The following is an 11,768-nucleotide window of genomic DNA, read 5'->3' on the forward strand; positions in this document are numbered from 1 at the left end:
AGGAGAGCAGCCTGTTGCCTCTCCCGGTCTCAGTTGTGTATTTCTGGGGCAGGAACTGTGAATGCCCATGCCATCTCCAGATCCCTTCCTGGGTGGGCTGGGCAGTGTGGCCATATTCCACTAATGGGTGGCTCTCAAGGAAGGGGCAGCAGGCCTGACCTGTGGTGGCACAGTGGATATAGCGTCGACCTGGATATGCTGAGGTCGCCGGTTCAAAACCCTGCACATGTCTGGTCAAGGCACATACGGGGGTTGATGCTTCCAGCTCCTCCCCCTTTCTCTCTCTCTGTCTCTCTCTCTCTCTCTCTCTCTGTCTCTCCCTCTCCTCTCTAAAATGAATAAAAAATAAAAAAAGGAAGGGGCAGCACGTGGAGAAGGCCATGCTGCCCCCACACCCCTGCTGCCCGCGTGCGTAAGGTTCCGCCCAGCAGGGTCGCCCTGTGTGCCCACATCCTGTGCTGCTTGTTCAGCATACAGATCATGAACAGTTGTCGTGATGTTCTGTATTCCTTGAAGACGTTTTAATGGCTTTCTGCTCTTCCATCTATGGGCATCATCTAGGTCAGAGGTCCCCAAACTTTTTACACAGGGGGCCAGTTCACTGTCCCTCAGACTGTTGGAGGTCCGGACTATAAAAAAAACTATGAACAAATCCCTATGCACACTGCACATATCTTATTTTAAAGTAAAAAAACAAAACGGGAACAAATACAATATTTAGAATAAAGAACAAGTAAATTTAAATCAACAAACTGACCAGTATTTCAATGGGAACTATGCTCCTCTCACTGACCACCAATGAAAGAAGTGCTCCTTCTGGAAGTGAGGCGGGGGGCTGGATAAATGGCCTCAGGGGGCCGCATGCGGCCCCCAGGCCGTAGTTTGGGGACCCCTGATCTAGGTCATTGGTTCTTTGACTGTTAAGTGTTTAGATTGCTTGTATTCTCACCCCCCCCCCCATTAAAAAAAAAAGGATTGCTTTGGCTATAAAGATCTAAGTTTATATTTCCTGATGATCAGCCTCCCAAAGGTAAATCTCTGAGTCAGCGGATGGGAGTTGTTTTAGCTGCTGGTGTGTCTTGTCGATGGCTGTCGATGAAGGTGGCGTACTGAACCTCCCACACATTAGAATAAACTTACTTGTTTAGCTTTCAGGGCGGCAAACAGGCACGCGAAGATATTCCACATATGGGGGAGCGTTTTGCTTTTTTTAAAAAAGTTACTCTTTTTTTAAAAAAAAATTCATTTTAGAGAGGAGAGATAGAGAGAAAGAGAGAGAGAAAGAGAGAGAGAGAGAGAAGGGGGGAGGAGCAGGAAGCATCAACTCCCATATGTGCCTTGACCGGACAAGTGCAGGGTTTTGAACCAGCGACCTCAGCGTTCCAGGTCGACGCTTTATCCACTGCGCCACCACAGGTCAGACGCGCTTTGCTTTTTTAATACCTTTATTGAGATATAATCTAGGTGCCATACAGTTCACCCATTTACAACGTACTGCCCTGGGGTTGGTTGTATATTTACAGAAGTGTGCGTCCATCATCACAATCGATTTTAGAATATTTTTTATTACCGCCCCCAAACCCCACTCCCTTTAGCCATCACCTCCTAATCCACCCCCCTTTCCCACTACACTCCAGGCCTATGCACCCCAACGATTAGCTTTCTGTCTCTGTAGATTTGCCTCCTTGGGTCCTTTCGTGTGAATGCGGCTGCACACTCGGTGGTCCTTTGTGACCGAGCACAGGGTGTCCAGGGTGCATTCCTGTTCTGGACTGTGTGCCTCCTTCATTCCTTGTTTCTGCGACTAGGAGAGAGCCGCGGTTAGGTCAGCAGAAAAGGCCTGCAGGCCTGTGGTTACAGATAGTGTGTAGACAGCCCCTGTGGGAACATGGATGTGGATGGATCGTGATACAAAGTTTCTTTGTTACATGTGACTTTTCCCAGCACCTTTATGTTTGTTGTTTTTTGTTTTGTTTTGTTTTGTTTTTTTTAGAGAGTCAGAGAGAGGGATAGACAGGGACAGACAGGAATGGAGAGAGATGGGAAGCATCAATCATCAGTTTTTCGTTACGCCTTGCGACACCTTAGTTGTTCATTGATTGCTTTCTCATATGGGCCTTTAGCCTTGCTTGAGCCAGCGACCTTGGGTCCAAGCTGCTGAGCTTTGCTCAAACCAGATGAGCCCATGCTCAAGCTGGTGACCTCGGGGTCTCGAACCTGGGTCCTCCGCATCTCAGTCCGATGCTCTATCCACTGCGCCACCACCTGGTCAGACACCTTTATGTTTTTAACGGTTGTAACAATAGCCCTTTCTCTCTCTCTCTCTCTTTCTTTCTTTTTTAATGGATGTATCACAGGGTGGTTTTTTGTTGTTGTTTTTACCCTATTCATTGTTAATGGATATTTGATTTTTTCCTGGTCTTCACTCTTTTGAACACTGCTTCCGTGGGCTGTCCCTTTGAACATTTCTGGGACCATCTTCTGTGGGTAGCTTTATAGAAGATTAGAAATTTCATGGTATCTTTTCGTTTCTGTTAATTATCACTATTCTACTGGTAACCTGTTTACTATCCCATTATCCTTGTCTTTGTTATATTACTATTTTCTTTCCATTCCTTTCCTTGGGGCTCTTAATACCCATTTAATTTTATTTTTAGGGTTTTTTTTATTTTTAGGTTTTATTTACTGATTTTAGAGAGGGGAGGGAGAGAGAGAGAGAAGGGGGAGGAGCAGGAAGCATCAACTATCATATGTGCCTTGACCAGGCAAGCCCAGGGTTTCAAATGGCAGCCTCAGTGTCCCAGGTCGATGCTTTATCCCTGCAACACCACAGGTCAATGTTATTTTTAAAATGTCACCTTCATTATTACTCTTCAAAACATTTATTCTCCTTGAGATAGAGAAACTTATAACCCTTAATTAGACATTTTCCCTCACAGCTAACCCTTGCATTTTCACACTAATTATGTCGTTTTACTTTAATTATAGGAGCATCTAAACTGCTAACCAGAGATTTTTCTTATAAATTTAAGACAGCATGGCCCTTTCTACAAATGTTGTTTATGTGCAGCCTAAGGGTTAATTTGTTCATTTATTTACCAAAATTTCTAAATATCAAAATTAACAGACTGCAGGCCCTGGCTGGTTGGCTCAGTGGTAGAGCATTGGCCCAGTGTGTGGATGTCCTGGGTTCGATTCCTGGTCAGGGCACACAGGAGAAATGCCCATCTGCTTCTCCATCCCTCCCCCTTCTCTTTCTCTTTCTCTCTCTCTCTCTCTCTCTTCCTCTCCCACAGCCATGGCTCTATTGGTTCAAGCACATCGGACCCAGGTGCTGAGGATGACTATGGAGCCTCTGCCTCAGGTGCTAAAAATAGCTCAGTTGTGAGCATGGCCCCAGATGGGCAGAGCATTGGCCCCAGATGGGGGTTGCCAGGTGGATCCCAGTTAGGGCACATGTAGGAGTCTGTCCTAGTATCTCCCCTCCTCTCACTTGGAAAAAGAAGAGAAGGAAAAAAAAATTAAAAAAAAATGAATGGTTGACTCTTGATAGATAAATAGTATGAACTCTGACAGGTTTTGCCACCACACAGACCTGGGTTTGAATCATAGCTCTTCCATCGCCTTGAGACGCAATCACCTTTGTCATTCACTTTCCTGATTTTCAAAAGGACGAGATCACCTTCCTTTCTAGTGACTATTCATCTCGAATGCATGTAAGATGCCTGGTGCACTCAAGTGTAAAAAAAAATAATAATCATGCTGTTCTTTCACGTTTTTGTCATCGAAACAGCTCCATGAAGTGAACCGACCACGTGCGGTCCTGACGTGAACTCATCCCTGTCACTAATGTTTCAGGAAGATGCTAATGGGGGATGTCAAGGGAAAAGCAGAAAGTGGTCCTGAGACTCCAGGGCCCTCTCCTTGCAAGTGCAGGGACAGGGGAGGAGGAGCATCTCACCCGAGTGACAGTTTATTCTAAACGGAACACAGAAGTGATGATCGCTTACAGCGTCGCTGTGGAGCAGGGCTCAGATCTAAAACAAACCCCGGCGTTCGCGCTCCACGGACACGGGTGGGGCTGTTGACGCCCAGACAAAGTCTGCTGCGTCCCCAGGCGGTCTCGCCACTCCTGAGCAGCAAAGCCACACTGGCCTCTGCTGGTATCAGGGCTACGTGCCGGCAACATGACGTCTTTCGAGTAAAACTAATAGCACCTGGAGCAGAGGGGGCACGGCCTACAAAGGAAAAGATAAGGCAAGTTTCAAGTGGAAAAAAAAAAAAAAGTTTCAAGTGAAAACAAAACTTCCTGACAATGTGGACATTTTTAGAGTGGTATGCCCGTTTTCTCTAAGATATAAGTTTTTGTTTGTTTGTTTGTTTTTAAATGAGAGGAAGGGAGATAGACAGACTTGCCCCCTCTGTGTCAGACCTGGCTGGGATCTACCCCAGCTACCCCTGTCTGGGGCCGATGCTTAAATCAACCGAGCTATCCTCAGTGCCTCGGGTGACGCTCGGACCAACTGAGCCACTGGCTGTGGGAAGTGAAGGAAGAGAGAAAGGGGAGTTGGAGGGTTAGAGAAGCAGATTGTCACTTCTCATGTGTTCCCTGACTGGGGATAGACCTGGGATGTCCGCACACCTGGCTGACGCTCTCTATCCACTGAGCCAACCGGCCAGGGCTGGAATCTCTTACTGTGCTGAAAAGCAAAGAAGGTGAAAGAGAGTTGATATTATGTGGAGAAACACAGGAGCCAGCATGGGAGACTGTCATTGGCCAAAGATGGGACAGTTTGAGAATCACACAAACACACACACATGCATAAAAATGCCATTAATGGAAAACACAAGGAATGTGTAAACACCTGTGAGTTTATAGATACACTTTAAAAGGAGGAGGAAGGCACACACACGGCTCATTGGATCCTTGTGGTAAAGTTTGTGACGAGGTTCCTGGTCTTCCCCTGGAAGTGAGCAACGGAAGGAAGGAAAGAAGGGGGACACTGATCTTGCCCTTTTGCGTTTCGAGTCTGGTACAGCTGTGGCTCACACGGGAACGTTGTGCCCTGCGGAAGAATTTCCGCTAATAGCTGCGGAGAGAGCGATGGAGTTAGAAAGTCATCAGTGTACAATACGACCCTCTGTGAAATAATAGATGGAAACGAGGACTGTCGGTAGACGGGACCACAGGACGAAGGGTTGAGGGGAACTTTACAAGGCAGAGGGGGGGCTTTCATCACCCCCCCAGTCCACCGAGGGATGGCTAAGAGGGGAGCACGGGGCGCCCCCACACGCCATATGAGAGGAAGCACGCAGCTCTGCCTAGGAGCTGTTGTTACCAAAACTGGGAACCTGGGTTCGTTCAGTTGTGCGTCTAGAGCAGGGGTCCCCAAGCTACGCCCGGCCCGCGGGCCACATGTGGCTCCCTGAGGTCATTTATCCGGCCCCCACCGCACTTCCGGAAGGGGCACCTCTTTCATTGGTGGTCAGTGAGAGGAGCACAGGATGCGAATGTACTGTATGTGGTGGTGCCGCAAAGCGCGGAGTCGCTCACTACAGTGCTATTTCCGGTGACGTGGCACACACACTTCACAGATCCAGAAGTGCGTCATATGACACACTTCCAGTCTGCACCGCCCCGTCCCACACCACCAGAAGCAGTGTGAAATAACAGCAGAAGTAGGAAGAAAGGCAAAGCGCTTATAACCATTACTACACAGTACAATGGCCCCCGTACTCCCCCAAATGTACAACTAACGGCCCCTATAACCTCCCTTTGCCCAAAGTCTCCCCCCACATTACTACACGCCATGTTTCCCCTATTATAAGACTCTGTCTTATATTAATTTTACCCCCAGAAGGCAGGGCTGTCTTATTTTAGGAGGTGTCTTATAATAGGGGAAACATGCAGCAGTGGGCTTCCCACAGAAGAGGCCCATCGCTGCTGCTGCAGGTGTCCAGGACGCTGTGTACACAGTGTCACAGGCTGGTCACCGCCATCCCTGAACACAGCACTGGAGGCGGTGCTGGGCAAGGTGGCATGTTTTCAAGTTGCCAAGCTAATGGTGTGCACTGACAGACCATTCGTGGAAGGAGAATTTGTTAAAGAGTGCCTTCTTTCAGTTGCCAAAGAGATGTGTCCAGAAAAGGCAGACTTATTTAGTACAGTTAGTCTTTCAGGATTTACAATTACACGAAGGATTGAAGAAATGGGAGATAATTTGCATCAGCATTTGCAAAACTCTGCAAGAAAACTTTTCTGTTTTTCCTTGGCACTCGATGAGAGCAATGATGTTTGTGATTCTGCACAACTTCTAATTTTTATTCGTGGGACGAATGACAATTTCGAAGTCACAGAAGAGCTTGCTGCACTGCAAAGCATCAAAGGAACAACTACAGGAGAGGATGTCTATGAAAAGGTGTCCCAAACTGTGAAGGATTTGGAGCGGGACTGGGCTAAACTAGCCAGTGTGACAACTGATGGTGCTCCTAGCATGGTGGGGTCTAAGAATTAACCAAGAGATGGACAAACGTAACATTCTCATCCAATAGCCATACACTGCCTCATCCACCAACGAGCGCTATGTAGTAAACCATGGAAGTGGGACTCTGTTATGAAAATTGTGGTATCTTGTGTTAACTTCATTAGAGCTAATGCACTAAACCACAGACAATTTCAGTCTGAGCTAAATGTGGCCTATGAAGATGTTCTGTACTACTCAGAAGTCAGTTGGCTGAGTCGAGGGAGAGTTTTGAGACATTTCTATGACTTACTTCCACAGATTACAGCTTTTATGCTTTCAAAAAACAAAGAAGTACCAGAGCTCAGTGATGCAGAATGGAAATGGCACGTCACCTTTCTGACAGATGTAACAGGGCTACTCAACAGTGTCAATGTGCGACTTCAAGGAAAAGGGAAGCTCGTCTGTGATATGCAATCACATGTGAAAACATTTGAAGTAAAATTAGGCCTCCTTATCAAACAAGTGAAGGAGGAAAATTTCTGCCATCTCCCCTTCACTCAAAATCTGTTAGCAGAAAAACCCTTGATTGCATTCCCAAAAGAAACATGTGTGGATTCACTGGAAAAGTTGCAAAAGGAGTTCCAATTCAGATTTAAAGAGCTTCATCTCCATGAACAGGAGATACAGCTTTTCCTCAACCCATTTTCTACTGACACTGAAAATGTGGGTACAATTGACCAAATGGAACTGGCTGAACTGCAGAATTGTGACTCTATGAAAGACGCATTCAAGTCAAGCAGCTTGCCTGATTTCTATGCCTCTCCCCTCTGAGACATATCCTAATCTCAGGAACCATGCACTCAAAATGGCAACCATCTTTGGCAGCACCTATGTCTGTGAACAGACTTTTTCCAGAATGAAACATCTGAAATCTCCAACCAGATCTAGACTAACTGATGCACACTTGCCTCACTTGTTACGGCTAGCAGTGACAAATATGGAACCGGACATTGACCATCTCAGCCAAAAGCAGGCCCACAGTTCCCATTGAAATACTGGTCAGTTTGTTGATTTAAATTTACTTGTTATTTTAAATATAGTATTTGTTCCTGTTTTGTTTTTTTACTTTAAAATAAGATATGTGCAGTGTGCATAGGGATTTGTTCATAGTTTTTTTTTATAGTCCGGCCCTCCAACGGTCTGAGGGACAGTGAACTGGCCCCCTGTGTAAAAAGTTTGGGGACCCCTGGTCTAGAGCTAGCTTCAGAGTGCGGGACGCGTGTGTGTGTGAGTTAAACAGCAAGACTGTGGGGGAACAAGCAGACTGATCCGGACTGTGGGTCAATTAGAACAAGCTCAGCGAGTTAACTAATAAAGGGGGAGGGGTGACTTCTAAGATTAAAGAAGGCATGCAACCATGTAGGTTCCTGTTTGCATCTGGATTAAAGCCTGTTGGGGCAAAAAAAGACCATTTTTTTTCAGAAAGGACTTTTTTTTTTTTTAATTGTGGACCAAGTGTTACAAGATTCCAGGAAGATATTTTTAATCGTGTTATGCATGATAATGACACTGTGGTTATGTGTTTTTTTTCAAAACTCTACACGTTGTCGAGAGGCAGGGGAGGAACTGACAGTTTTTTCGAAAGTACTCCTGCAAAAAAAAAAGGAAAAGGAATAAGAAATGGGATGGACCATTGCCTGAAGCGAATCAGTGAAAATCCTGATACTGTTCAGTCTCGGGGACGGGGTCCCTTGGCAGTTCTCATATTGAAAATATGTCACGATGGAAAGTTTGGGGCTGAGTGTGAAAGAGAGTTGGGAGTCACACTCGTGAAGAGGAGTGTGAACGAGCTGTCTCGGAAGGCAGAGGCAGGCAGGCCCCCAGCGTCTTCCTGAGACAGAGGCAGCCGGAAGGGGGGTGCTGGGTGGAAAGGAATTTGGTCTGAAGACACAGTGGCTTCCTCACGGGCAGCAGCCCTGTCCTGAGTGGCGACGAGGTTCGAGAGGTGAGGGAGCCCCTGCGTGCCGAGGGTCAGGAAGCTTGAAGCTGGCTGGCTGTGGAATGCAGCCTTCCCATGGATACTGAAATTATCCAGGGTGATGAGAAAGCCCCCCTCCCGCATGTTTTGTTAATGAAAAAATTTTAAAATGTAACAAAGCTGGGCAAATGTTACAGTGAATATTCATATCCGATATGTGATTCTGCCTTGATCATTTTTCTTCACTTGTTTTATCACTTCTCTTTCTATTCACCCACCCGTCCATCATTCCATTAATCCATTCATCCATCCATTCATTTATTCATTCGTCCACTAATCCATCCACCCATCATTCATTCATTCATACATTAACCCACCATCTGTTCATCTACTCTCTGTCCATCCACCCACTCATTCACCCGCCCATCTATTCATTGATCCATCCATCCATCATCCATCCACCCATCCATCTATACATCCACCATCCGTCCATCCACCCACAATCTGTCCATCCATGCATCCACCTACTCCTCCATCCACCCACCCACTCCTCTATTCACTCATCCATCCTCTGGTTCATCCATCCATCCATCCATCCATCCACCCACCCACTTCTGACTCCTTTCAGGTAAATTGCAGACCCTGGTGTGCCTCTCTCATGCAGGAGTTTTGAGGATTAATGGGATTAAGCTGTTAAATACTATAGACGTGCACGGTCTCTCAAGTCTGGCCAAGAATCTGTCTGACCTCCGCGTGCACACGATGAGTCAGCGCCTGAGTCAGTGCTGGGAGCCAAGCCAGCGCCCGATGGGATGGAGACGGGGCCACACCGACATTTCCTTCCTCAGCGGGGGCATCAGGGCCCAGGCTGCTGACTCCACGAGGCAGGCAGGCAGGCAGGCAGGCAGGTGGCACCCGCCCCTCTCACCCTGCACCTTCCCATTCCCATACCCCCCCCTCGCAGATGCAGACCCCCCTCTGCTCTCACGGGATCCGTCTGCAAACCAAAGACAGGTGAAGAGAGTGAGATGCAATGTCGGGGATGGGAGGCCGAGGTGGCACGCTCTCGGAGGGACGTAACGGTGATGCCGGTAACTCAGCCATCCGAGCATCTCGCTCCTTTCTGGCTGACTGTGCCTCCTCTTAGGTTGCCTTTCTTTCCTGAATTATGTTTTGGTAAATGCTGAGCTAAGAGAGCTCTTGTTCTCGTGAACCACTCACAGGGTGAGCCTTCCCCTCGCGTGTATGGCGAATGGAAAGCAACAGGACAGACATGTTTACAGCTGGTGTTGGGTGGTGCCTGGCATGTCCATGTCACCGTGTGGGCTCTGTGACCCGGGGCAGGGTCCTGACCTGGGAGTACCCTGGTGCCTGCGTGTCAGTGAGGGTGACACCTTTCTCTCTCTCTCTCAAAAACACACTAAGAGGCCCTGGCCGGTTGGCTCAGCGGTAGAGCGTCAGCCTGGCGTGCGGGGGACCCGGGTTTGATTCCCGGCCAGGGCACATAGGAGAAGTGCCCATTTGCTTCTCCACCCTCCCCTTCCTCCCTGTCTCTCTCTTCCCCTCCCGCAGCCAAGGCTCCATTGGAGCAAAGATGGCCCGGGTGCTGGGGATGGCTCCTTGGCCTCTGCCCCAGGCGCTAGAGTGGCTCTGGTCGCGGCAGAGCGACGCCCCGGAGGGGCAGAGCATCGCCCCCTGGTGGGCAGAGCGTCGCCCCTGGTGGGCATGCCGGGTGGATCCTGGTCAGGCGCATGCGGGAGTCTGTCTGACTGTCTCTCCCCGTTTCCAGCTTCAGAAAAGTAAAAAAAACCCCAAAACACTAAGAGCTAAAGAAGGGTGAACTGGCGTGTCTGCCTAGACTGGGTTGGAGCTTGGACTTACCATGGTAGCATTTACAGCGTGCATCTTTCCTATCTCTCTGGGGTCCCATCTCCCTTGCAGGCCCCCCCCGGGGGGGGGAGGAGTAGTAGAAGAGGATCAGCCAGGCAGGACCCCAGCCCTGTAGTCACTGGGGCGGCTTAGCCATGATACTGGGCTCCAGGACGCCCTTTCTCAGAGCCCAGAAGAGATGAGATAGCCGGGAGCAAGTGAAACACCTTGGAGAACACCAGCTGGGCCGAGTGACATGGGGAGGCCTGGAGTCCCCCTGCCCCTCTTCCCCCGGAGCCTCTCAGGACATGGCTCTGAGACCCCGTGATGATAAGGACGGGAGCTTTATTTTATCCACCCCGTGTCCCCAGTGCCTGGCACGCAGGAGACACTCGGGAAATGCCACAACATATGGTGTGTATATAAACACACGAGACATAAAGCTTTGTTCATTTAAAGGGTTACCCAGGCCAGCAAGTCAAAACCTCAAGCTATATGAAGTGTTTTAAAATTTAAATTTAAATTAAAAAACACTTTTTCCATTGATTTGAGAGAGAGGGAGAGGGGGAGGGGAGGGGAGTAAGGAGAAGGGAAGTAGGAAAGGCAGAGAGAGAAGCATCAACTCGCTGTTCCACTCAGTTGTGTGCTCACTGCTTTGCTCCCTGTACCTGCCCCGATGGGGAATCGAACCCACGACCTCAGCGGGCAGGGACGATGATCAACGCGGCCAGGGCCATGACATGTTTTTTGTTTTTTGTGTTTTTTTTAAATTAATTATTTTATTTTTTTGAGACAGAGAAAGAGTCAGAGAGAGGGATAGACAGGGTCAGACAGACAGGAATGGAGAGAGATGAGAAGCATCAATCATCAGTTTTTTATTGCGAGACCTTAGTTGTTCATTGATTGCTTTCTCATATGTGCCTTGACCGCGGGCCTTCAGCAGACCGAGTAACCCCTTGTTCGAGCCAGCGAGCTTGGGTCCAACCTGGTGAGCTTTTTGCTCAAACCAGATGAGCCCGTGCTCAAGCTGGCGACCTCAGGGTCTCGAACCTGGGTCTTCTGCATCCCAGTCCAACGCTCTATTCACTGCGCCACCGCCTGGTCAGGCAATGACATGCTTTGTATGCTTAAAAAAAAAAATGAACGCTGTCTGCATTGCCATCATTAGCGTCCTTTACATGTTACATTCATTGCCTCCTGTGACTGCGGCCGGAGCCGTGTCCCTGAGGTGTCCTCACGCCACGGAGGCTGCAGAAAGCAGGCCCGCGCAGAGAGAGACGGCGCTCTGGGGAGGGCTTTGAAGATTGTTTTCTCATCTGCTTTTTATTTTTATATGCAAGTAGGGTCCTCTGTAGTTCATCTTATCTCTGTCTTTAGCCAGAAATATTTTGGCTCATAAAAATGGGGTGGGGAAATCTCCAGCCAAGAGTGCCTCAGGAGAGAAGGTTAAGTATTCT

At 48.4% G+C, this 11,768-nt stretch overlaps 1 protein-coding gene across 6 annotated transcripts in view; it reads left to right on the forward strand.

Moving 5' to 3' along the window:
- The window catches only part of TJP1 (tight junction protein 1), a 161,902-nt gene that overhangs the window by 36,390 nt on the left and 113,744 nt on the right, over positions 1 to 11,768 (forward strand). The gene's annotated exons all lie outside the window — the stretch shown is intronic.

This window comes from Saccopteryx bilineata, chromosome 7 (assembly GCF_036850765.1).
Source record: "Saccopteryx bilineata isolate mSacBil1 chromosome 7, mSacBil1_pri_phased_curated, whole genome shotgun sequence".
NCBI lineage: Eukaryota > Metazoa > Chordata > Mammalia > Chiroptera > Emballonuridae > Saccopteryx > Saccopteryx bilineata.